The sequence below is a fragment of the Schistocerca americana genome, chromosome 6 (genome assembly GCF_021461395.2).
Source record: "Schistocerca americana isolate TAMUIC-IGC-003095 chromosome 6, iqSchAmer2.1, whole genome shotgun sequence".
Classification (NCBI taxonomy): domain Eukaryota; kingdom Metazoa; phylum Arthropoda; class Insecta; order Orthoptera; family Acrididae; genus Schistocerca; species Schistocerca americana.
In genome coordinates this window covers 609,682,986-609,705,913 of record NC_060124.1, presented here as the reverse complement: position 1 = coordinate 609,705,913, position 22,928 = coordinate 609,682,986, and positions in this window count along the sequence as shown.

Sequence of the window (22,928 nt, the reverse complement as noted above, 5' to 3'; positions counted from 1 at the left end):
TTTAAACTTTTGGAATTTTGTTTTTCATTATGATTTCAAAATGACCTTTTTCATGTTTGAAAAGTACTAACTCGTTTTTTCTTCACAGCAGGTCAACTGTGTGTGTGGTTGCAACATTACGATCCCATTGGGTACATTTATGGAGAAAGGGACATCAGTTGCACCACAGGGCATGGATGAGGGTGCCGAGGACGATACATTTTCCTTCTTTGGTGAGAATTTTTTGTGTTTTAAACTTTTGGAATTTTGGTTTTTCATGTTGTTTTCAAAATGACATTTTTCATGTATGAAAAGTACTAACTCGGTTTTTCCTCACAGCAGGTCAACTTGTGTGTGTGGTTGCAACATTACGATCCCATTGAGTACATTTATGGAGAAAGGGTCATTAGTTGCACCACAGGGCATGGAGGAGGGTGCCGAGGACGATACATTTTCCTTCTTTGGTGAGAATTTTTTTGTGTTTCAAACTTTTGGAATTTTGGTTTTTCATGCTGATTTCAAAATGACCTTTTTCGTGTTTGAAAAGTACTAACTCGTTTTTTCCTCACAGTAGGTCAACGTGTGTGTGTGGTTGCAACATTACGATGCATTGAGTACATTTATGGAGAAAGGGACTTCAGTTGCACCACAGGGCAGGGAGGAGGGTGCCGAGGACGATACATTTTCCTTCTTTGGTAAGAATTTTTTGTGCTTTAAACTTTTGGAATTTTGGTTTTTCATGTTGATTTCAAAATGACCTTTTTTATGTTTGAAAAGTACTAACTCGTTTTTTCCTCACAGCAGGTCAACTTGTGTGTGTGGTTGCAACATTACGATCCCATTGAGTACATTTATGGAGAAAGGGACATCAGTTGCACCACAGGGCATGGAGGAGGGTGCCGAGAACGATACATTTTCCTTCTTTGGTGAGAATTTTTTGTGTTTTAAGCTTTGGGAATTTTGGTTTTTCATGTTGATTTCAAAATGACCTTTTTCATGTTTGAAAAGTACTAACTCGCTTTTTCCTCACACCAGGTCTACTTGTGTGTGTGGTTGCAACATTACGATCCCATTGAGTACATTTATGGAGAAAGGGACATCAGTTGTACCACAGGGCAGGGAGGAGGGTGCCGAGGACGATACATTTTCCTTCTTTGGTGAGTTTTTTTTGTGTTTTAAACTTTTGGAATTTTGGTTTTTCATGTTGGTTTCAAAATGACCTTTTTCATGTTTGAAAAGTACTAACTCGTTTTTTCCTCACAGCAGGTCAACTTGTGTGTGTGGTTGCAACATTACGATCCCATTGAATACATTTATGGGGAAAGGGATTTCAGTTGCACCACAGTGCAGGGAGGAGGGTGCCGAGGATATACACTTTCTTTCTTTGGTAAGGATTTTTTGTGTTTTAAACTTTTGGCATTTTGTTTTTCATGATGATTTCAAAATGACCTTTTTCATGTTTGAAAAGTACTAACTCGTTTTTTCCTCACAGCAAGTCAACTTGTAGGTGTGGTTGCAACATTACGATCCCATTGGGTACATTTATGGAGAAAGGGACATCAGTTGCACCACAGGGCATGGAGGAGGGTGCCGAGGACGATACATTTTCCTTCTTTGGTGAGAATTTTTTGTGTTTTAAACTTTTCGAATTTTGGTTTTTCATGTTGATTTCAAAATGACATTTTTCATGTTTGAAAAGTACTAACTCGTGTTTTCCTCACAGCAGGTCAACCTGTGTGTGTGGTTGCAACATTACAATCCCATTGAGTACATTTATGGAGAAAGGGACATCAGTTGCACCACAGGGCATGGAGGAGGGTGCCGAGGACGATACATTTTCCTCCTTTGGTGAGAATTTTTTGTGTTTTAAACTTTTGGAATTTTGGTTTTTCATGTTGATTTCAAAATGACCTTTTTCATGTCTGAAAAGTACTAACTCGTTTTTTCCTCACAGCAGGTCAACTTGTGTGTGTGGTTGCAACATTACGATGCCATTGAGTACATTTATGGAGAAAGGGACATCAGTTGTACCACAGGGCAGGGAGGAGGGTGCCGAGGACGATACATTTTCCTTCTTTGGTGAGAATTTTTTGTGTTTTAAACTTTTGGAATTTTGGTTTTTCATGTTGATTTCGAAATGACCTTTTTCGTGTTTGAAACGTACTAACTCGTTTTTTCCTCACAGCAGATCAACTTGTGTGTGTGGTTGCAACATTACGATCCCATTGAGTACATTTATGGAGAAAGGGACATCAGTTGTACCACAGGGCAGGGAGGAGGGTGCCGAGGACGATACATTTTCCTTCTTTGGTGAGAATTTTTTGTGTTTTAAACTTTTGGAATTTTGGTTTTTCATGTTGATTTCAAAATGACCTTTTTCATGTTTGAAAAGTACTAACTCGTTTTTTCCTCACAGCAGGTCAACTTGTGTGTGTGGTTGCAACATTACGATCCCATTGAGTACATTTATGGAGAAAGGGATTTCAGTTGCACCACAGGGCAGGGAGGAGGGTGCCGAGGATATACACATTCTTTCTTTGGTAAGGATTTTTTGTGTTTTAAACTTTTGGAATTTTGTTTTTCATGATGATTTCAAAATGACCTTTTTCATGTTTGAAAAGTACTAACTCGTGTTTTCCTCACAGCAGGTCAACCTGTGTGTGTGGTTGCAACATTACGATCCCATTGAGTACATTTATGGAGAAAGGGACATCAGTTGCACCACAGGGGATGGAGGAGGGTGCCGAGGACGATACATTTTCCTCCTTTGGTGAGAATTTTTTGTGTTTTAAACTTTTGGAATTTTGGTTTTTCATGTTGATTTCAAAAGACCTTTTTCATGTTTGAAAAGTACTAACTCGTTTTTTCCTCACAGCAGGTCAACTTCTGTGTGTGGTTGCAACATTACGATCCCATTGAGTACATTTATGGAGAAAGGGACATCAGTTGCACCACAGGGCATGGATGAGGGTGCCGAGGACGATACATTTTCCTCCTTTGGTGAGAATTTTTTGTGTTAAACTTTTGGAATTTTGGTTTTTCATGTTGATTTCAAAATGACCTTTTTCATGTTTGAAAAGTACTAACTCGTTTTTTCCTCACAGCAGGTCAACTTGTGTGTGTGGTTGCAACATTACGATGCCATTGAGTACATTTATGGAGAAAGGGACATCAGTTGCACCACAGGGCATGGAGGAGGGTGCCGTGGACGATACATTTTCCTCCTTTGGTGAGAATTTTTTGTGTTTTAAACTTTTGGAATTTTGGTTTTTCATGTTGATTTCAAAATGACCTTTTTCACGTTTGAAAAGTACTAACTCGTTTTTTCCTCACAGCAGGTCAACTTGTGTGTGTGGTTGCACCATTACGATGCCATTGAGTACATTTATGGAGAAAGGGACATCAGTTGCACCACAGGGCTTTGAGGAGGGTGCCGAGGACGATACATTTTCTTTCTTTGGTGAGAATATTTTGTGTTTTAAACTTTTGGAATTTTGGTTTTTCATGTTGATTTCAAAATGACCTTTTTCATGTTTGAAAAGTACTAACTCGTTTCTTCCTCACAGCAGGTCAATTTGTGTGTGTGGTTGCAACATTACGATCCCATTGAGTACATTTATGGAGAAAGGGACATCATTTGCACCACAGGGCATGGAGGAGGATGCCGAGGACGATACATTTTCCTTCTTTGGTGAGAATTTTTTGTGTTTTAAACTTTTGGAATTTTGGTTTTTCATGTTGATTTCAAAATGACCTTTTTCATGTTTGAAAAGTACTAACTCGTTTTTCCCTCAGAGCAGGTCAACGTGTGTGTGTGGTTGCAACATTATGCTCCCATTGAGTTTATTTATGGAGAAAGGGACTTCAGTTGCACCACAGGGCAGGGAGGAGGTTGCTGAGCACGATACATTTTCTTTCTTTGGTAAGAATTTTTTTGTGTTTTAAACTTTTGGAATTTTAGTTTCTCATGTTGATTTCAAAATGACCGTTTTCGTGTTTGAAAAGTACTAACTCGTTTTTTCCTCACAGCAGATCAACTTGTGTGTGTGGTTGCAACATTTCGATCCCATTGAGTACATTTATGGAGAAAGGGACATCAGTTGCACCACAGGGCATGGAGGAGGGTGCCGAGGACGATACATTTTCCTTCTTTGGTGAGAATTTTTTGTGTTTTAAACTTTTGGAATTTTGGTTTTTCATGTTGATTTCAAAATGACCTTTTTCATGTTTGAAAAGTACTAACTCGTTTTTCCCTCAGAGCAGGTCAACGTGTGTGTGAGTGGTTGCAACATTATGCTCCCATTGAGTACATTTATGGAGAAAGGGACTTCAGTTGCACCACAGGGCAGGGAGGAGGGTGCCGAGCACGATACATTTTCTTTCTTTGGTAGGAATTTTTTGTGTTTTAAACTTTTGGAATTTAGTTTCTCATGTTGATTTCAAAATGACCTTTTTCATGTTTGATAAGTATTAACTCGTTTTTTCCTCACAGCATGTCAACGTGTGTGTGTGGTTGCAACATTATGCTCCCGTTGAGTACATTTATGGAGAAAGGGACTTCAGTTGCACCACAGGGCAGGGAGGAGGGTGCCGAGCACGATACATTTTCTTTCTTTGGTAAAAATTTTTTGTATTTTAAACTTTTGGAATTTTAGTGTCTCATGTTGATTTCAAAATGAGCTTATTAATGTTTGAAAAGTACTAACTCGTTTTTCCTCACATAAGGCCGTTGCAGCATCCCTGAATATGGAAGTTAATAGGAATATAAAAAAAGGGAGGGAGGTTTATCTGTTTAGCAAGAGTAATAGAAGGCAGATTTCAGACTACCTAACAGATCAAAACGAAAATTTCTGTTCCGACACTGACAATGTTGAGTGTTTATGGAAGAAGTTCAAGGCAATCGTAAAATGCGTTTTAGACAGGTACGTGCCGAGTAAAACTGTGAGGGACTGGAAAAACCCACCGTGGTACAACAACAAAGTTAGGAAACTACTGCGAAAGCAAAGAGAGCTCCACTCCAAGTTTAAACGCAGCCAAAACTTCTCAGACAAACAGAAGCTAAACGATGTCAAAGTTAGCGTAAGGAGGGCTATGCGTGAAGCGTTCATTGAATTCGAAAGTAAAATTCTATGTACCGACTTGACAGAAAATCCTAGGAAGTTCTGGTCTTACGTTAAATCAGTAAGTGGCTCGAAACAGCATATCCAGACACTACGGGATGATGATGGCATTGAAACAGAGGATGACACGCGTAAAGCTGAATTACTAAACACCTTTTTCCAAAGCTGTTTCACAGAGGGAGACCGCACTGCAGTTCCTTCTCTAAATCCTCGCACAAACGAAAAAATGGCTGACATCGAAATAAGTGTCCAAAGAATAGAAAAGCAACTGGAATCACTCAATAGAGGAAAGTCCACTGGACCTGACGGGATACCAATTCGATTCTACACAGAGTACGCGAAAGAACTTGCCCCCCTTCTAACAGCCGTGTACCGCAAGTCTCTAGAGGAACGGAGATTTCCAAATGATTGGAAAAGAGCACAGATAGTCCCAGTCTTCAAGAAGGGTCGTCGAGCAGATGCGCAAAACTATAGATCTTATATCTCTTACGTCGATCTCTTGTAGAATTTTAGAACATGTTTTTTGCTCGCGTATCATGACATTTCTGGAAACCCAGAATCTACTATGTAGGAATCAACATGGATTCCGGAAACAGCGATCGTGTGAGACCCAACTCGCCTTATTTGTTCATGAGACCCAGAAAATATTAGATACAGGCTCCCAGGTAGATGCTACTTTTCTTGACTTCCGGAAGGCATTCGATACAGTTCCGCACTGTCGCCTGATAAACAAAGTAAGAGCCTACGGAATATCAGACCAGCTGTGTGGCTGGATTGAAGAGTTTATAGCAAACAGAACACAGCATGTTGTTATCAATGGAGAGACGTCTACAGACGTTAAAGTAACCTCTGGCGTGCCACAGGGGAGTGTTATGGGACCATTGCTTTTCACAATATATATAAATTACTTAGTAGATAGTGTTGGAAGTTCCATGCGGCTTTTCGCGGATGATGCTGTAGTATACAGAGAAGTTGCTGCATTAGAAAATTGTAGCGAAATACAGGAAGATCTGCAGCGGATAGGCACTTGGTGCAGGGAGTGGCAACTGACCCTTAACATAGACAAATGTAATGTATTGCGAATACATAGAAAGAAGGATCCTTTATTGTATGATTATATGATAGCGGAACAAACACTGGTAGCAGTTACTTCTGTAAAATATCTGGGAGTATGCGTACGGAACGATTTGAAGTGGAATGATCGTACAAAATTAATTTTTGGTAAGGCGGGTACCAGGTTGAGATTCACTGGGAGAGTGCTTAGAAAATGTAGTCCATCAACAAAGGAGGTGGCTTACAAAACACTCGTTCGACCTATACTTGAGTATTGCTCATCAGTGTGGGATCCATACCAGGTCGGGTTGACGGAGGAGATAGAAAAGATCCAAAGAAGAGCGGCGCGTTTCGTCACCGGGTTATTTGGTAACCGTGATAGCGTTACAGAGATGTTTAATAAACTCAAGTGGCAGACCCTGCAAGAGAGGCGCTCTGCATCGCGGTGTAGCTTGCTGTCCAGGTTTCGAGAAGGTGCGTTTCTGGATGAGGTATCGAATATATTGCTTCCCCCTACTTATACCTCCCGGGGAGATCACGAATGTAAAATTAGAGAGATTAGAGCGCGCACGGAGGCTTTCAGACAGTCGTTCTTCCCGCGAACTATACGCGACTGGAACAGGAAAGGAAGGTAATGACAGTGGCACGTAAAGTGCCCTCCGCCACACACCGTTGGGTGGCTTGCGGAGTATCAATGTAGATGTAGATGTAGCAGGTCAACGTGTGTGCGTGGTTGCAACATTATGCTCCCATTGAGTACATTTATGGAGAAAGGGACTTCAGTTGCACCACAGGGCAGGGAGGAGGGTTGCCGAGCACGATACATTTTCTTTCTTTGCTAAGAATTTTTTTGTGTTTTAAACTTTTGGAATTTTAGTTTCTCATGTTGATTTCAAAATGACCTTTTTCATGTTTGAAAAGTACTAACTCGATTTTTCCTCACAGCAGGTCAACTTGTGTGTGTGGTTGCAACATTACGATCCCATTGAGTACATTTATGGAGAAAGGGACTTCAGTTGCACCACAGGGCAGGGAGGAGGGTGCTGAGCACGATAAATTTTCTTTCTTTAGTAAGCATTTTTTTGTGTTTTAAACTTTTGGAATTTTAGTTTCTCATGTTGATTTCAAAATGACCTTTTTCATGTTTGAATAGTACTAACTCGTTTTTTCCTCACAGCAGATCAACGTGTGTGTGTGGTTGCAACATTATGCTCCCATTGAGTACATTTATGGAGAAAGGGACATCAGTTGCACCACAGGGCAGGGAGGAGGGTGCCGAGGACGGTACATTTTCCTTCTTTGGTGAGAATTTTTTGTGTTTTAAACTTTTGGAATTTTGGTTTTTCATGTTGATTTCAAAATGACCTTTTTCATGTTTGAAAAGTACTAACTCGTTTTTTCCTCACAGCACGTCAACGTGTGTGTGTGGTTGCAACATTATGCTCCCATTGAGTACATTTATGGAGAAAGAGACTTCAGTTGCACCACAGGGCAGGGAGGAGGGTGCCGAGCACAATACATTTTCTTTCTTTGGTAAGAATTTTTTTGTGTTTTAAACTTTTGGAATTTTAGTTTCTCATGTTGATTTCAAAATGACCTTTTTCATGTTTGAAAAGTACTAACTCGTTTTTTCCTCACAGCAGGTCAACGTGTGTGTGTGGTTGCGCCATTATGCTCCCATTGAGTACATTTATGGAGAAAGGGACTTCAGTTGCACCACAGGGCAGGGAGGAGGGTGCCGAGCACGATACATTTTCTTTCTTTGGTAAGAATTTTTTTGTGTTTTAAACTTTTGGAATTTTAGTTTCTCATGTTAATTTCAAAATGACCTTTTTCATGTTTGAAAAGTACTAACTCGTGTTTTCCTCACAGCAGGTCAACCTGTGTGTGTGGTTGCAACATTACGATCCCATTGAGTACATTTATGGAGAAAGGGACATCAGTTGCACCACAGGGCACGGAGGAGGGTGCCGAGGACGATACATTTTCCTCCTTTGGTGAGAATTTTTTGTGTTTTAAACTTTTGGAATTTTGGTTTTTCATGTTGATTTCAAAATGACCTTTTTCATGTTTGAAAAGTACTAACTCGTTTTTTCCTCACAGCAGGTCAACTTGTGTGTGTGGTTGCAACATTGCGATGCCATTGAGTACATTTATGGAGAAAGGGACATCAGTTGCACCACAGGGCATGGAAGAGGGTGCCGAGGACGATACATTTTCCTCCTTTGGTGAGAATTTTTTGTGTTTTAAACTTTTGGAATTTTGGTTTTTCATGTTGATTTCAAAATGACCTTTTTCATGTTTGAAAAGTACTAACTCGTTTTTTCCTCACAGCAGGTCAACTTGTGTGTGTGGTTGCAACATTACGATGCCATTGAGTACATTTATGGAGAAAGGGACATCAGTTGCACCACTGGGCTTTGAGGAGGGTGCCGGGGACGATACATTTTCTTTCTTTGGTGAGAATATTTTGTGTTTTAAACTTTTGGAATTTTGGTTTTTCATGTTGATTTCAAAATGACCTTTTTCATGTTTGAAAAGAACTAACTCGTTTCTTCCTCACAGCAGGTCAATTTGTGTGTGTGGTTGCAACATTACGATCCCATTGAGTACATTTATGGAGAGAGGGACATCAGTTGCACCACAGGGCATGGAGGAGGATGCCGAGGACGATACATTTTCCTTCTTTGGTGAGAATTTTTTGTGTTTTAAACTTTTGGAATTTTGGTTTTTCATGTTGATTTCAAAATGACCTTTTTCATGTTTGAAAAGTACTAACTCGTTTTTCCCTCAGAGCAGGTCAACGTGTGTGTGTGGTTGCAACATTATGCTCCCATTGAGTTTATTTATGGAGAAAGGGACTTCAGTTGCACCACAGGGCAGGGAGGAGGGTGCTGAGCACGATACATTTTCTTTCTTTGGTAAGAATTTTTTTGTGTTTTAAACTTTTGGAATTTTAGTTTCTCATGTTGATTGCAAAATGACCTTTTTCGTGTTTGAAAAGTACTAACTCGTTTTTTCCTCACAGCTGATCAACTTGTGTGTGTGGTTGCAACATTACGATCCCATTGAGTACATTTATGGAGAAAGGGACATCAGTTGCACCACAGGGCATGGAGGAGGGTGCCGAGGACGATACATTTTCCTTCTTTGGTGAGAATTTTTTGTGTCTTAAACTTTTGGAATTTTGGTTTTTCATGTTGATTTCAAAATGACCTTTTTCATGTTTGAAAAGTACTAACCCGTTTTTCCCTCAGAGCAGGTCAACGTGTGTGTGTGTGGTTGCAACATTATGCTCCCATTGAGTACATTTATGGAGAAAGGGACTTCAGTTGCACCACAGGGCAGGGAGGAGGGTGCCGAGCACGATACATTTTCTTTCTTTGTTAGGAATTTTTTGTGTTTTAAACTTTTGGAATTTAGTTTCTCATGTTGATTTCAAAATGACCTTTTTCATGTTTGATAAGTATTAACTCGTTTTTTCCTCACAGCATGTCAACGTGTGTGTGTGGTTGCAACATTATGCTCCCGTTGAGTACATTTATGGAGAAAGGGACTTCAGTTGCACCACAGGGCAGGGAGGAGGGTGCCGAGCACGATACATTTTCTTTCTTTGGTAAAAATTTTTTGTATTTTAAACTTTTGGAATTTTAGTGTCTCATGTTGATTTCAAAATGAGCTTATTAATGTTTGAAAAGTACTAACTCGTTTTTCCTCACATAAGGCCGTTGCAGCATCCCTGAATATGGAAGTTAATAGGAATATAAAAAAAGGGAGGAAGGTTTATCTGTTTAGCAAGAGTAATAGAAGGCAGATTTCAGACTACCTAACAGATCAAAACGAAAATTTCTGTTCCGACACTGACAATGTTGAGTGTTTATGGAAGAAGTTCAAGGCAATCGTAAAATGCGTTTTAGACAGGTACGTGCCGAGTAAAACTGTGAGGGACGGGAAAAACCCACCGTGGTACAACAACAAAGTTAGGAAACTACTGCGAAAGCAAAGAGAGCTCCACTCCAAGTTTAAACGCAGCCAAAACTTCTCAGACAAACAGAAGCTAAACGATGTCAAAGTTAGCGTAAGGAGGGCTATGCGTGAAGCGTTCATTGAATTCGAAAGTAAAATTCTATGTACCGACTTGACAGAAAATCCTAGGAAGTTCTGGTCTTACGTTAAATCAGTAAGTGGCTCGAAACAGCATATCCAGACACTACGGGATGATGATGGCATTGAAGCAGAGGATGACACGCGTAAAGCTGAATTACTAAACACCTTTTTCCAAAGCTGTTTCACAGAGGGAGACCGCACTGCAGTTCCTTCTCTAAATCCTCGCACAAACGAAAAAATGGCTGACATCGAAATAAGTGTCCAAAGAATAGAAAAGCAACTGGAATCACTCAATAGAGGAAAGTCCACTGGACCTGACGGGATACCAATTCGATTCTACACAGAGTACGCGAAAGAACTTGCCCCCCTTCTAACAGCCGTGTACCGCAAGTCTCTAGAGGAACGGAGATTTCCAAATGATTGGAAAAGAGCACAGATAGTCCCAGTCTTCAAGAAGGGTCGTCGAGCAGATGCGCAAAACTATAGATCTTATATCTCTTACGTCGATCTCTTGTAGAATTTAAAACATGTTTTTTGCTCGCGTATGATGACATTTCTGGAAACCCAGAATCTACTATGTAGGAATCAACATGGATTCCGGAAACAGCGATCGTGTGAGACCCAACTCGCCTTATTTGTTCATGAGACCCAGAAAATATTAGATACAGGCTCCCAGGTAGATGCTACTTTTCTTGACTTCCGGAAGGCGTTCGATACAGTTCCGCACTGTCGCCTGATAAACAAAGTAAGAACCTACGGAATATCAGACCAGCTGTGTGGCTGGATTGAAGAGTTTATAGCAAACAGAACACAGCATGTTGTTATCAATGGAGAGACGTCTACAGACGTTAAAGTAACCTCTGGCGTGCCACAGGGGAGTGTTATGGGACCATTGCTTTTCACAATATATATAAATTACTTAGTAGATAGTGTTGGAAGTTCCATGCGGCTTTTCGCGGATGATGCTGTAGTATACAGAGAAGTTGCTGCATTAGAAAATTGTAGCGAAATACAGGAAGATCTGCAGCGGATAGGCACTTGGTGCAGGGAGTGGCAACTGACCCTTAACATAGACAAATGTAATGTATTGCGAATACATAGAAAGAAGGATCCTTTATTGTATGATTATATGATAGCGGAACAAACACTGGTAGCAGTTACTTCTGTAAAATATCTGGGAGTATGCGTACGGAACGATTTGAAGTGGAATGATCTTATAAAATTAATTGTTGGTAAGGCGGGTACCAGGTTGAGATTCACTGGGAGAGTGCTTAGAAACTGTAGTCCATCAACAAAGGAGGTGGCTTACAAAACACTCGTTCGACCTATACTTGAGTATTGCTCATCAGTGTGGGATCCATACCAGGTCGGGTTGACGGAGGAGATAGAAAAGATCCAAAGAAGAGCGGCGCGTTTCGTCACTGGGTTATTTGGTAACCGTGATAGCGTTACAGAGATGTTTAATAAACTCAAGTGGCAGACCCTGCAAGAGAGGCGCTCTGCATCGCGGTGTAGCTTGCTGTCCAGGTTTCGAGAGGGTGCGTTTCTGGATGAGGTAACGAATATATTGCTTCCCCCTACTTATACCTCCCGAGGAGATCACGAATGTAAAATTAGAGAGATTAGAGCGCGCACGGAGGCTTTCAGACAGTCGTTCTTCCCGCGAACTATACGCGACTGGAACAGGAAAGGAAGGTAATGACAGTGGCACGTAAAGTGCCCTCCGCCACACACCGTTGGGTGGACTTCAGTTGCACCACGGGGCAGGGAGGAGAGTGCCGAGCACGATACATTTTCTTTCTTTGCTAAGAATTTTTTTGTGTTTTAAACTTTTGGAATTTTAGTTTCTCATGTTGATTTCAAAATGACCTCTTTCATGTTTGAAAAGTACTAACTCGATTTTTCCTCACAGCAGGTCAACTTGTGTGTGTGGTTGCAACATTACGATCCCATTGAGTACATTTATGGAGAAAGGGACTTCAGTTGCACCACAGGGCAGGGAGGAGGGTGCTGAGCACGATAAATTCTCTTTCTTTAGCAAGCATTTTTTTGTGTTTTAAACTTTTGGAATTTTAGTTTCTCATGTTGATTTCAAAATGACCTTTTTCATGTTTGAATAGTACTAACTCGTATTTTCCTCACAGCAGATCAACGTGTGTGTATGGTTGCAACATTATGCTCCCATTGAGTACATTTATGAAGAAAGGGACATCAGTTGCACCACAGGGCATGGAGGAGGGTGCCGAGGACGGTACATTTTCCTTCTTTGGTGAGAATTTTTTGTGTTTTAAACTTTTGGAATTTTGGTTTTTCATGTTGATTTCAAAATGACCTTTTTCATGTTTGAAAAGTACTAACTCGTTTTTTCCTCACAGCACGTCAACGTGTGTGTGTGGTTGCAACATTATGCTCCCATTGAGTACATTTATGGAGAAAGAGACTTCAGTTGCACCACAGGGCAGGGAGGAGGGTGCCGAGCACGATACATTTTCTTTCTTTGGTAAGAATTTTTTTGTGTTTTAAACTTTTGGAATTTTAGTTTCTCATGTTGATTTCAAAATGACCTTTTTCATGTTTGAAAAGTACTAACTCGTTTTTTCCTCACAGCAGGTCAACGTGTGTGTGTGGTTGCAACATTATGCTCCCATTGAGTACATTTATGGAGAAAGGGACTTCAGTTGCACCACAGGGCAGGGAGGAGGGTGCCGAGCACGATACATTTTCTTTCTTTGGTAAGAATTTTTTTGTGTTTTAAACTTTTGGAATTTTAGTTTCTCATGTTAATTTCAAAATGACCTTTTTCATGTTTGAAAAGTACTAACTCGTTTTTTCCTCACAGCAGGTCAACGTGTGTGTGTGGTTGCGACATTATGCTCCCATTGAGTACATTTATGGAGAAAGGGATATCAGTTGCACCACAGGGCAGGGAGGAGGGTGCCGAGCACGATACATTTTCTTTCCTTAGTAAGCATTTTTTTGTGTTTTAAACTTTTGGAATTTTAGTTTCTCATGTTGATTTCATAATGACCTTTCTCATGTTTGAAAAGTACTAACTCGTTTTTTCCTCACAGCAGATCAACGTGTGTGTGTGGTTGCAACATTATGCTCCCATTGAGTACATTTATGGAGAAAGGGACATCAGTTGCACCACAGGGCTTTGAGGAGGGTGCCGAGGACGATACATTTTCTTTCTTTGGTGAGAATATTTTGTGTTTTAAACTTTTGGAATTTTGGTTTTTCATGTTGATTTCAAAATGACCTTTTTCATGTTTGAAAAGTACTAACTCGTTTCTTCCTCACAGCAGATGAACGTGTGTGTGTGGTTGCAACATTATGCTCCCATTGAGTTTATTTATGGAGAAGGGACTTCAGTTGCACCAAAGGGCAGGGAGGAGGGTGCCGAGCACGATACATTTATCTTCTTTGGTGAGAATTTTTTGTGTTTTAAACTTTTGGAATTTCCGTTTTTCATGTTGATTTCAAAATGACCTTTTTCATGTTTGAAAAGTACTAACTCGTTTTTTCTTCACAGCAGGTCAACGTGTGTGTGTGGTTGCAACATTATGCTCCCATTGAGTACATTTATGGAGAAAGGGACTTCAGTTGCACCACAGGGCAGGGAGGAGGGTGCCGAGCACGATACATTTTCTTTCTTTGGTAATAATTTTTTTGTGTTTTAAACTTTTGGAATTTTAGTTTCTCATGTTGATTTCAAAATGACCTCCTTCCTCGTTAAAAAGTACTAACTCGTTTTTTCCTCACAGCAAGTCAACGTGTGTGTGTGGTTGCAACATTATGCTCCCATTGAGTACATTTATGGAGAAAGGGACTTCAGTTGCACCACAGGGCAGGGAGGAGGGTGCCGAGCACGATACATTTTCTTTCTTTGGTAAGAATTTTTTTTGTGTTTTAAACTATTGGAATTTTAGTTTCTCGTGTTGATTTCAAAATGACCTCCTTCCTCGTTGAAAAGTACTAACTCGTTTTTTCCTCACAGCGGGTCAACTTGTGTGTGTGGTTGCAACATTACGATCCCATTGAGTACATATATGGAGAAAGGGACTTCAGTAGCACCACAGGGCAGGGAGGAGGGTTCCGAGCACGATACATTTTCTTTGTTTGGTAAGAATTTTTTTGTGTTTTAAACTTTTGGAATATTAGTTTCTCATGTTGATTTCAAAATGACCTTTTTCATGTTTGAAAAGTACTAATTGGTTTTTCCTCACAGCAGGTCAACTCGTGAGTGGGGTTGCAACATTACGATCCCATTGAGTACATTTATGGAGAAAGGGACATCAGTTGCACCACAGGGGATGGAGGAGGGTGCCGAGGACGATACATTTTCCTTCTTTGGTGAGAATTTTTTATGTTTTAAACTTTTGGAATTTTGGATTTTCATGTTGATTTCAAAATGACCTTTTTCATGTTTGAAAAGTACTAACTCGATTTTTCCTCACAGCAGGTCAACTTGTGTGTGTGGTTGCAACATTACGATCCCATTGAGTACATATATGGAGAAAGGGACTTCAGTTGCACCACAGGGCAGGGAGGAGGGTGCCGAGCACGATACATTTTCTTTCTTTAGTAAGCATTTTTTGTGTTTTAAACTTTTTGAATTTTAGTTTCTCATCTTGATTTCAAAATGACCTTTTTCATTTTTGAATAGTACTAATTCGTTTTTTCCTCACAGCAGGTCAACGTGTGTGTGTGGTTGCAACTTTATGCTCCCATTGAGTTTATTTATGGAGAAAGGGACTTCAGTTGCACCACAGGGCAGGGAGGAGGGTGCCGAGCACGATACATTTTTTTTCTTTGGTTAGAATTTTTTTGTGTTTTAAACTTTTGGAATTTTAGTTTCTCATGTTGATTTCAATATGAACTTTTTCATGTTTGAAAAGTACTAACTCATTTTTTCCTCACAGCAGGTCAACGTGTGTGTGTGGTTGCGACATTATGCTCCCATTGAGTACATTTATGGAGAAAGGGATATCAGTTGCACCACAGGGCAGGGAGGAGGGTGCCGAGCACGATACATTTTCTTTCCTTAGTAAGCATTTTTTTGTGTTTTAAACTTTTGGAATTTTAGTTTCTCATGTTGATTTCAAAATGACCTTTTTCATGTTTGAAAAGTACTAACTCGTTTTTTCCTCACAGCAGATCAACGTGTGTGTGTGGTTGCAACATTATGCTCCCATTGAGTACATTTATGGAGAAAGGGACATCAGTTGCACCACAGGGCATGGAGGAGGGTGCCGAGGACGATACATTTATCTTCTTTGGTGAGAATTTTTTGTGTTTTAAACTTTTGGAATTTTGGTTTTTCATGTTGATTTCAAAATGACCTTTTTCATATTTGAAAACTATTAACTCGTTTTTTCCTCACAGCAGATCAACGTGTGTGTGTGGTTGCAACATTATGCTCCCATTGAGTACATTTATGGAGAAAGGGACATCAGTTGCACCACAGGGCAGGGAGGAGGGTGCCGAGCACGATACATTTTCTTTCTTTGGTAATAATTTTTTTGTGTTTTAAACTTTTGGAATTTTAGTTTCTCATGTTGATTTCAAAATGAACTTTTTCATGTTTGAAAAGTACTAACTCGTTTTTTCCTCACAGCAGGTCAACGTGTGTGTGTGGTTGCAACATTATGCTCCCATTGAGTTTATTTATGGAGAAAGGGACTTCAGTTGCACCACAGGGCAGGGAGGAGGGTGCCGAGCACGATACATTTTCCTTCTTTGGTAAGAATTTTCTGTGTTTGAAACTTTTGGAATTTCGGTTTTTCACGTCGATTTCAAAATGACCTTTTTCATGTTTGAAAAGTACTAACTCGTTTTTTCTTCACAGCAGGTCAACGTGTGTGTGTGGTTGCAACATTATGCTCCCATTGAGTACATTTATGGAGAAAGGGACTTCAGTTGCACCACAAGGCAGGGAGGAGGGTGCCGAGCACGATACATTTTCTATCTTTGGTAAGAATTTTTTTGTGTTTTAAACTTTTGGAATTTTAGTTTCTCATGTTGATTTCAAAATGACCTTTTTCATGTTTGAAATGTACTAACTCGTTTTTTCCTCACAGCAGGTCAACGTGTGTGTGTGGTTGCAACATTATGCTCCCATTGAGTTTATTTATGGAGAAGGGACTTCAGTTGCACCACAGGGCAGGGAGGAGGGTGCCGAGCACGATACATTTATCTTCTTTGGTGAGAATTTTTTGTGTTTTAAACTTGTGGAATTTCCGTTTTTCATGTTGATTTCATAATGACCTTTTTCATGTTTGAAAAGTACTAACTCGTTTTTTCTTCACAGCAGGTCAACGTGTGTGTGTGGTTGCAACATTATGCTCCCATTGAGTTTATTTATGGAGAAAGGGACTTCTGTTGCACCACAGGGCAGGGAGGAGGGTGCCGAGCACGATACATTTTCTTTCTTTGGTAAGAATTTTTTTGTGTTTTAAACTTTTGGAATTTTAGTTTCTCATGTTGATTTCAAAATGACCTTTTTCATGTTTGAAAAGTACTAACTCGCTTTTTCCTCACAGCAGGTCAACGTGTGTGTGTGGTTGCAACATTATGCTCCCATTGTATTTATTTATGGAGAAAGGGACTTCAGTTGCACCACAGGGCAGGGAGGAGGGTGCCGAGCACGATACATTTTCCTTCTTTGGTGAGAGTTTTTTGTGTTTTAAACTTTTGGAATTTCGGTTTTTCATGTTGATTTCAAAATGACCTTTTTCATGTTTGAAAAGTACTAACTCGTAATTTTCCTCACAGCAGGTCAACGTGTGTGTGTGGTTGCAACATTATGCTCCCATTGAGTTTATTTATGAAGAAAGGGACTTCAGTTGCACCACAGGGCAGGGAGGAGGGTGACGAGCACGATACATTTTCTTTCTTTGGTAAGAATTTTTTTGTGATTTAAACTTTTGGAATTTTAGTTTCTCATGTTGATTTCAAAATGACCTTTTTCATGTTTGAAAAGTACTAACTCGTTTTTTCCTCACAGCAGGTCAACGTGTGTGTGTGGTTGCAACATTATGCTCCCATTGAGTTTATTTATGGAGAAAGGGACTTCAGTTGCACCACAGGGCAGGGAGGAGGGTGCCGAGCACGATACATTTTCTTTCCTTGGTAAGAATTTATTTGTGTTTTAAACTTTTGGAATTTTAGTTTCTCATGTTGATTTCAAAATGACCTTTTTCATGTTTGAAAAGTACTAACTCGTTTTTTCCTCACAGCAGGTCAACGTGTGTGTGTGGTTGCAACATTATGCTCCCATTGAGTACATTTATGGAGAAACGGACTTCAGTTGCACCGCAGGGCAGGGAGGAGGGTGCCGAGGACGATACATTTTCCTTCTTTGGTGAGAATTTTTTGTGTTTTAAACCTTTGGAATTTTATTTTTTCATGTTGATTTCAAAATGACCTTTTTCATGTTTGAAAAGTTCTAACTCGTTTTTTCTTCACAACAGGTCAACGTGTGTGTGTGGTTGCAACATTATGCTCCCATTGAGTTTATTTATAGAGAAAGGGACTTCAGTTGCACCACAGGGCAGGGAGGAGGGTGCCGAGCACGATACATTTTCCTTCTTTGGTGAGAATTTTTTGTGTTTTAAACTTTTGGAATTTTATTTTTTCATGTTGATTTCAAAATGACCTTTTTCATGTTTGAAAAGTTCTAACTCGTTTTTTCTTCACAACAGGTCAACGTGTGTGTGTGGTTGCAACATTATGCTCCCATTGAGTTTATTTATAGAGAAAGGGACTTCAGTTGCACCACAGGGCAGGGAGGAGGGTGCCGAGCACGATACATTTTCCTTCTTTGGTGAGAATTTTTTGTGTTTTAAACTTTTGGAATTTCGGTTTTTCATGTTGATTTCAAAAAGACCTTTTTCATGTTTGAAAAGTACTAACTCGCGTTTTCCTCACAGCAGGTCAACGTGTGTGTGTGGTTGCAACATTATGCTCCCATTGAGTTTATTTATGGAGAAAGGGACTCAGTTGCACCACAGGGCAGGGAGGAGGGTGCCGAGCACGATACATTTTCCTTGTTTGGTGAGAATTTTTTGTGTTTTAAACTTGTGGAATTTCGGTTTTACATGTTGATTTCAAAATGACCTTTTTCATGTTTGAAAAGTACTAACTCGTTTTTTCCTCACAGCAGGTCAACGTGTATGTGTGGTTGCAACATTATGCTCCCATTGAGTTTATTTATGGAGAAAGGGACTTCAGTTGCACCACAGGGCAGGGAGGAGGGTGCCGAGCACGATACATTTTCCTTCTTTGGTGAGAATTTTTTGTGTTTTAAACTATTGGAATTTCGGTTTTTCATGTTGATTTCAAAATGACCTTTTTCATGTTTGAAAAGTACTAACTCGCTTTTTCCTCACAGCAGGTCAACGTGTGTGTGTGGTTGCAACATTATGCTCCCATTGAGTTTATTTATGGAGAAAGGGACTTCAGTTGCACCACAGGGCAGGGAGGAGGGTGGCGAGCACGATACATTTTCCTTCTTTGGTGAGAATTTTTTGTGTTTTAAACTTTTGGAATTTCGGTTTTTCATGTTGATTTCAAAATGACCTTTTTCATGTTTGAAAAGTACTAACTCGTTTTTTCCTCACAGCAGGTCAACGTGTGTGTGTGGTTGCAACATTATGCTCCCATTGAGTACATTTATGGAGAAAGGGACTTCAGTTGCACCGCAGGGCAGGGAGGAGGGTGCCGAGGACGATACATTTTCCTTCTTTGGTGAGAATTTTTTGTGTTTTAAACTTTTGGAATTTTATTTTTTCATGTTGATTTCAAAATGACCTTTTTCATGATTGAAAAGTACTAACTCGTTTTTTCCTCACAGCAGGTCAACGTGTGTGTGTGGTTGCAACATTATGCTCCCATTGAGTTTATTTATGGAGAAAGGGACTTCAGTTGCACCACAGGGCAGGGAGGAGGGTCCCGAGCACGATACCTTTTCCTTCTTTGGTGAGAATTTTTTGTTTTAAACTTTTGGAATTTCGGTTTTTCATGTTGATTTCAAAATGACCTTTTTCATGTTTGAAAAGTACTATCTCGCTTTTTCCTCACAGCAGGTCAACGTGTGTGTGTGGTTGCAACATTATGCTCCCATTGTATTTATTTATGGAGAAAGGGACTTCAGTTGCACCACAGGGTAGGGAGGAGGGTGCCGAGCACGATACATTTTCCTTCTTTGGTGAGAGTTTTTGGTGTTTTAAACTTTTGGAATTTCGGTTTTTCATGTTGATTTCAAAATGACCTTTTTCATGTTTGATAAGTACTAACTCGTTTTTTCCTCACAGCAGGTCAACGTGTGTGTGTGGTTGCAACATTATGCTCCCATTGAGTTTATTTATGAAGAAAGGGACTTCAGTTGCACCACAGGGCAGGGAGGAGGGTGACGAGCACGATACATTTTCTTTCTTCGGTAAGAATTTTTTTGTGATTTAAACTTTTGGAATTTTAGTTTCTCATGTTGATTTCAAAATGACCTTTTTCATGTTTGAAAAGTACTAACTCGTTTTTTCCTCACAGCAGGTCAACGTGTGTGTGTGGTTGCAACATTATGCTCCCATTGAGTTTATTTATGGAGAAAGGGACTTCAGTTGCACCACAGGGCAGGGAGGAGGGTGGCGAGCACGATACATTTTCTTTCCTTGGTAAGAATTTATTTGTGTTTTAAACTTTTGGAATTTTAGTTTCTCATGTTGATTTCAAAATGACCTTTTTCATGTTTGAAAAGTACTAACTCGTTTTTTCCTCACAGCAGGTCAACGTGTGTGTGTGGTTGCAACATTATGCTCCCATTGAGTTTATTTATGGAGAAAGGGACTTCAGTTGCACCGCAGGGCAGGGAGGAGGGTGCCGAGGACGATACATTTTCCTTCTTTGGTGAGAATTTTTTGTGTTTTAAACTTTTGGAATTTTATTTTTTCATGTTGATTTCAAAATGACCTTTTTCATGTTTGAAAAGTTCTAACTCGTTTTTTCCTCACAGCAGGTCAACGTGTGTGTGTGGTTGCAACATTATGCTCCCATTGAGTTTATTTATGGAGAAAGGGACTCAGTTGCACCACAGGGCAGGGAGGAGGGTGCCGAGCACGATACATTTTCCTTGTTTGGTGAGAATTTTTTGTGTTTTAAACTTTTGGAATTTCGGTTTTACATGTTGATTTCAAAATGACCTTTTTCATGTTTGAAAAGTACTAACTCGTTTTTTCCTCACAGCAGGTCAACGTGTGTGTGTGGTTGCAACATTATGCTCCCATTGAGTTTATTTATGAAGAAAGGGACTTCAGTTGCACCACAGGGCAGGGAGGAGGGTGACGAGCACGATACATTTTCTTTCTTCGGTAAGAATTTTTTTGTGATTTAAACTTTTGGAATTTTAGTTTCTCATGTTGATTTCAAAATGACCTTTTTCATGTTTGAAAAGTACTAACTCGTTTTTTGCTCACAGCAGGTCAACGTGTGTGTGTGTGGTTGCAACATTATGCTCCCATTGAGTTTATTTATGGAGAAAGGGACTTCAGTTGCACCACAGGGCAGGGAGGAGGGTGGCGAGCACGATACATTTTCTTTCCTTGGTAAGAATTTATTTGTGTTTTAAACTTTTGGAATTTTAGTTTCTCATGTTGATTTCAAAATGACCTTTTTCATGTTTGAAAAGTACTAACTCGTTTTTTCCTCACAGCAGGTCAACGTGTGTGTGTGGTTGCAACATTATGCTCCCATTGAGTACATTTATGGAGAAAGGGACTTCAGTTGCACCGCAGGGCAGGGAGGAGGGTGCCGAGGACGATACATTTTCCTTCTTTGGTGAGAATTTTTTGTGTTTTAAACTTTTGGAATTTTATTTTTTCATGTTGATTTCAAAATGACCTTTTTCATGTTTGAAAAGTTCTAACTCGTTTTTTCTTCACAGCAGGTCAACGTGTGTGTGTGGTTGCAACATTATGCTCCCATTGAGTTTATTTATGGAGAAAGGGACTCAGTTGCACCACAAGGCAGGGAGGAGGGTGCCGAGCACGATACATTTTCCTTGTTTGGTGAGAATTTTTTGTGTTTTAAACTTTTGGAATTTCGGTTTTACATGTTGATTTCAAAATGACCTTGTTCATGTTTGAAAAGTACTAACTCGTTTTTTCCTCACAGCAGGTCAACGTGTGTGTGTGGTTGCAACATTATGCTCCCATTGAGTTTATTTATGGAGAAAGGGACTTCAGTTGCACCACAGGGCAGGGAGGAGGGTGCTGAGCACGATACATTTTCTTTCTTTGGTAAGAACTTTTTTGTGTTCTAAACTTTTGGAATTTTAGTTTCTCGTGTTGATTTCAAAATGACCTTTTTCATGTTTGAAAAGTACTAACTCGCTTTTTCCTCACAGCAGGTCAACGTGTGTGTGTGGTTGCAACATTATGCTCCCATTGAGTTTATTTATGGCGAAAGGGACTTCAGTTGCACCACAGGGCAGGGAGGAGGGTGGCGAGCACGATACATTTTCCTTCTTTGGTGAGAATTTTTTGTGTTTTAAACTTTTGGAATTTCGGTTTTTCATGTTGATTTCAAAATGACCTTTTTCATGTTTGAAAAATACTAACTCGTTTTTTCTTCACAGCAGGTCAACGTGTGTGTGTGGTTGCAACATTATGCTCCCATTGAGTTTATTTATGGAGAAAGGGACTTCAGTTGCACCACAGGGCAGGGAGGAGGGTGACGAGCACGATACATTTTCTTTCTTTGGTAAGAATTTTTTTGTGATTTAAACTTTTGGAATTTTAGTTTCTCATGTTGATTTCAAAATGACCTTTTTCATGTTTGAAAAGTACTAACTCGTTTTTTCCTCACAGCAGGTCAACGTGTGTGTGTGGTTGCAACATTATGCTCCCATTGAGTACATTTATGGAGAAAGGGACTTCAGTTGCACCGCAGGGCAGGGAGGAGGGTGCCGAGGACGATACATTTTCCTTCTTTGGTGAGAATTTTTTGTGTTTTAAACTTTTGGAATTTTATTTTTTCATGTTGATTTCAAAAGGGCCTATTTCATGATTGAAAAGTACTAACTCGTTTTTTCCTCATAGCAGGTCAACGTGTGTGTGTGGTTGCAACATTATGCTCCCATTGAGTTTATTTATGGAGAAAGGGACTTCAGTTGCACCACAGGGCAGGGAGGAGGGTCCCGAGCACGATACCTTTTCCTTCTTTGGTGAGAATTTTTTGTTTTAAACTTTTGGAATTTCGGTTTTTCATGTTGATTTCAAAATGACCTTTTTCATGTTTGAAAAGTACTAACTCGCTTTTTCCTCACAGCAGGTCAACGTGTGTGTGTGGTTGCAACATTATGCTCCCATTGTATTTATTTATGGAGAAAGGGACTTCAGTTGCACCACAGGGCAGGGAGGAGGGTGCCGAGCACGATACGTTTTCCTTCTTTGGTGAGAATTTGTTGTGTTTTAAACTTTTTGAATTTCGGTTTTTCATGTTGATTTCAAAATGACCTTTTTCATGTTTGAAAAGTACTAACTCGTTTTTTCCTCACAGCAGGTCAACGTGTGTGTGTGGTTGCAACATTATGCTCCCATTGAGTTTATTTATGGAGAAGGGGACTTCAGTTGCACCACAGGGCAGTGAGGTGGGTGCCGAGCACGATACATTTTC